This window comes from Mustela lutreola, chromosome 10 (assembly GCF_030435805.1).
Source record: "Mustela lutreola isolate mMusLut2 chromosome 10, mMusLut2.pri, whole genome shotgun sequence".
Classification (NCBI taxonomy): domain Eukaryota; kingdom Metazoa; phylum Chordata; class Mammalia; order Carnivora; family Mustelidae; genus Mustela; species Mustela lutreola.
The window spans coordinates 93,750,583-93,755,686 of NC_081299.1; positions in this window are offsets into that span (position 1 = coordinate 93,750,583).

Sequence of the window (5,104 nt, forward strand, 5' to 3'; positions counted from 1 at the left end):
TTGTCCAGAGTGTTGAATTTGTGAAAATATATCGAGTTGCAGACTTTGAACTTCTGTACTCTCTATTCTAGTAAGACATTAGAAACCAAAATTGTGGGGAGAGGTCAGCGTGGGGCTAGCCCACAGACCTGGCCTGGGAGTGCCAGGGACCCAAATCTGGGTGTTCCGGTGCACAGGACCGTAGCAGAGCCTGCGGAGATGGTTTGGGCTTGGCAGGGTTAGGATGGGAGACACAAGGAAGGCTCTCTGACCTAGAAGAGATTTGCCTCAACCTGCTCACCTTGAGGCTCACCTCTTGCAGAATCAAGGTTGGGTCTGGTTTTGGTTGCTGGAGGGGAGGCAATGTAGGCCACAGAAGAGTGACACATGGCATGCATTTGTTTTTCTACCTCCAAACCACAGGCTTTGTGTTTGCCAGTCTTAGCTGTCCTCTCCACATATGCCATGCTATTATTTTTCTTATTAGTTTCCTTTGTTTTATTTCATTTTTAAAGGATCTTTTTAACAAAAAAATATTTACTTATTTGAGAGAAAGAGAGTGAATGAGAGAGAAAGAGAGAGCACAAGCCAAGAGGGAGGGGCAGAGGGCAAAGCACACTCCTTGCTGAGTAGGGAGCTGATATGGGGCTTGATCCCAGGACCCTGCGACCATGACCTGAGCCGAAGGCAGAGGCTTTAACCCACTGAGCCAAACAGGCACCCCAAATCGACTTAATATTTAAAGAAAACTACTAGGGCACCCAGGATCCTGGGATCAAGCCCCGTGTCGGGCTCTCTGCTCAGCAGGGAGCCTACTTCCTCCTCTCTCTCTGCCTGCTTCTCTGCCTATTTGTGATCTCTGTCAAATAAATAAATAAATAAATAAATAAATAAATAAAATCTTTAAATATTAAGTCGATTCACTTAAAAAAAAAAAGCAGCCTCAGTACAGCTTCACAAACACTCAGATGGCTATAATTAAAAAAAAAAAATACATCAAAAATAACAAGGGTCAGCAGGACATGGAGAAATTACAACCCTTATTATCCACTGCTGGTGGGAACGTGAAATGGGGCAGCCACTGTGGGCAACGGTTCAATGGTTTCTCAAGAAGTGAGACATAGGGGTGCGTAGGTGGCTTAGTTGGTTAAGCCTCTGCCTTCAGCTCAGGTCATGATCTCAGGGTCCTGCGATCCAGCCCCACATCGGGCTCTCTGCTTGGCAGGGAGCCTGCTTCTCTCCCCCACTGTGCCTGCCTCTCTGTCTACTTGTGATCTCTCTCTCTGTCAAATAAATAAAATAAAATAAAATTTTAAAAGTGAGACATAGAATTACCACCTGAGCCCACAATACCACTCCTAAGATAGAGCCCAAAGAATTGAGAATTGTTATTCAAATGAATAAATAAACGGGTATAGCAGCCCTGTTTACAATAACATAAAAGTGAAAAGATCCCAAGTGCCCATCAACAGATGAATGGATAAAATGCGGTATAACCATACAATGGAAAATCATTTGCCACAAAAGGAAGGTCTCACACAGACCACACCGTGGGTTAACACCAAGGGCAAGAAGCTGAACACAAAAGGTCAGCGAGATGACTCTGTTTATGTGAAATTACCAGAATGCGTAAATTCAAAGAGACAAAGTGCAGGCTGGGGGCTGCCAGGGTCTGAGGAAGGGGAATGATGGGGGACGACTCACTGCTTAATGGGTATGGCGGTCCTTTTGGGGTGATAATAATGTTTTGGAACTAGAGATGTTTGCACAACACAGTGCATGTATTGACAGCCACTGAATTGCACGCTTTGCAATGTTTAATGTGACCTTATTAGAATTTCACCTCAACAGAAAACAAGCCAGGACAAACAAGCAGTCTCCGTTTTCTTACGGGTGAAAAAAGGCTAGTGCTACTCTCCGCCTCATGGGAGCTGAACATGTGTGGAGGGGCTCGCCTTCAGCTAGTCAATAAAGGACAGCCACTGTCTTTCGAATGCCACTTACTAGGGTCTCACCAAGGAGGCCGCGTCTCCGAGCCAACCCCGGGGTGCGGGGTTGGGGGGCGATGGTGAGGCTTACGGACCTGAGTAGAGAACTCGAAAACCTAAAGAGTGGCAGTCTCAAGGTGACGCCTAAAGGGTTGTCCCCGTCGTGCGGACCCAGGTGCGCCCCTCCCTAGAGCGGTGCCGCAGGTCGGGGCGCGGAGAACAGAGAGGCGGGGCTGTCAGTGCTGGGCCTGCCGGGTTCCCGGTCTGCAGGGCTGAAGCGGGGCCTTTCCCCGCGGGGAAGCTGCACGTTCGGCCACCAGGGAGCGCTGTTGGGAGCCGTCCTGCCCAGGAAAGGGGAGACGACTTGGGTCTTCCAGAGGACTGACTGAAACTTGCATCCTCCTGGTAACCGCGCCGCCTACTAAACGTGGGATGTGTCAGGCTTCCCCAGCCTTCTTGCGTGGCTACCCGAAGCCAGACGACCCCCCCCCCCACACACACACCCCGGATCCTCTCCTGTCCTTCTCTAGCCTGCACCCCCTCCAGAGTAAAGGGGTTACTGCATCTTCTGTGGTGAAGGAGGTGAGCTCAAAGGGGAGAGCAGACATTTCTGGGCCCAGCCACACCCAGCTACGGCACCAGTAGCCTTGCCTCTGCCTTCAGAGTCCGCCAGTGCGAGAGGCAGGCCCCACCTGAGAAGGTTCCCACCCAGCAGGTGGTGGGTGGGGGTTGGCCTCCTAGCTGAAGTTTCCACCTGAGGGTGGGAGAGGTGTCCTGACCCCTCCATGCCAGGAAGCCACAGCTTTTCCTTCCCTCCCAACCTCTTTGGCATGAGCCGTGTGTTTATAGGGCTCTTCTCAGCCAGGCTGGGGTCAGCCTGGAGTCTCAGTTTGCCCAATGAGACCCAAGCTCTCTCAGACCCTCCTCTGGGGTGGTCCCCAACCCCTGATGCTCCACCAGGGACAGAGCATCCTGAACCACACCACTGGCACCACAACCAGCATTGCTGCCTGGAGACCCCTGCTTCTCCCCTGCTCCTGGTCAGACCTCCTGAATGCATGCAAGAACATGGCCAGCGTCCTGGCCCAGCCTATATCCTGCTTTGTGCTCCTGCCAGACCCAGCTCATTACCTTGCGTGCCTGGTCCCATCCTTCCTCTGCATACTTGCTTTGTGTTTGTTTGTATTCAGAATGCCACTGATCTTCTCATGTTGTCCAAAAGCCCAGAGGTTTAATGCAAGGGGCCTCTTGCAACTCAGTGAAGTTTTTGACCCCTGGTGCACTGCTCTGAAGCTTTCCAGCACATTCTTTCTGACTTATGGTCTCTCTCTCTGACACAACTGTTGCTATGCTTACACCACTTGAAGTGTTTATAAGATCTGGCCTTGGGAAGTTGAGTTTCTTTTTTTTTTTTCTTAAAGATTTTGTTTATTTATTGACAGAGAGAGAGATCACAAGTAGGCAGAGAGGCAGGCAGAGAGAGAGGGGGAAGCAGGCTCCCCACTGAGCAGGTAGCCTGATGTGGGGCTTGATCCCAGGACCCTGAGATCATGACCAGAGCCAAAAGCAGAGGCTTAACCGAGCCACCCAGGCACCCCAGAGAAGTTGAGATTCTTGCTGATAATGAATACAAAGGCACAAAGCCATCTAAGAAACATCTGCTGTGCTGGGCATATGAGGGCCTCTTAGGTTATTTGCCAAGTCTGCCTAGTGTCAGCTCCCACTGGGTTTGGAAGCAGCCTTGGATCGTCGTTGGATCCTCCGTCCTGTGGTTTCACCCTGCAACCTTTGGTAGGCAGTGTGATGTCCTGGGTAAAGCCAGTCCCAGAAGTTCTTTGGTGACTTACTGTGTGTCCTTGGGCAGGTTAGTTCATTTCTCTGGGCCTCAGCTTCCTCACCCATAAAATGGGGGAAGAAATATGTCATTCAGAGAGAGTTCAGTGAGAAAATGTGTATAGTAGACATGTGACGGGCATTCAAGAACTGTCGGCTGGGATTATTAGTAAATTCATACGGGCCCCTTCTTTCAAGAGGGACAGTGCCCTTTCCTAAACAACTTGGTCACACTTAAATTGGCTTCTGGGAAGTTATCACTCCTCAAGGTGTCCAGGAGCAGAGGCCAGGGGAAGGAGATGTCCCAGGGTGCTGAGGAGCGGTGCTAGGTTTCTGTGCCCTCAGGCAAAAAGCAGGAACAAGACCATTTCCAGCCTCTGCGGGTTTGAGGAGTTGAGCCCTTGGTTAGGGCAGAGGCTGTGTTGTTCTCAGAGATATTAGGTGGAAGGTCCACAGCCAAATGTGGGATCAATTCTCAAAGAACAACAGAGTCTTGAGGGACCTTGGATGGGAACCCATAGGACCAAATATGCTGACAGCTGCTGGGAGCCCCGCAGCTAGAGGCCAGCAGAGCCAGGCATGGGTGAAGGTGGTGCCCATTTATTGAACATTTACTGCGTACAAGGCGCTGCTTCTAAAGGCTTCTTGTGTCTTAGCAGATTTAATCTCCCGAACAACTCCCACTGAATGAAAGCTCTGTCAAATCTGAACTTTTGTCTGTTTTGGTCACTGCTGAATTTCACAAGAGTGCCGAGCACATTAATTAGATGCTCGGTAAAAATCTGGAGAATGAACAAACCGTATGAGACATGCACGTACTATGGTAATCCGAAGAGGAGATGCAGGTGCATGGAGATTGAGTAACTCGCCCCAGATGGTAAAGGGCAAAGTCAGGATTTGAACTCAGGCCAGGGTAAGAAGCTGCCTCCAGATTCCCCCTCTTCCTCCTGCCCATGGTTCTGAGACCTTCCTGTGATCCTTCCCTCCAGCTTCACTGAGATAAAACAGGTGTATAGCACTGTGGGACTTTAAGGTGTACAACGTGACGGTTTGATACAGATATAGATTGTGAAACGGTTGCCACAATGAGGGAAACGAACACCTCCATCATCTCACAGAGTTACCATTTCTTCTGTGTGTGTTGAGAACTTTTTTTTAAATTTGAGAGCAAGTGAGAGAGAGAGAGAGAGAAGGGGAGGATGGGAAGGAGAAGAAGAAGCAGTCTTCATGCTGAGTGGGGAGCCTGACATGGGGCTTAATCTCATGACCCTGAGATCATGACCTGAGCCCAAATCAAGAGTTAG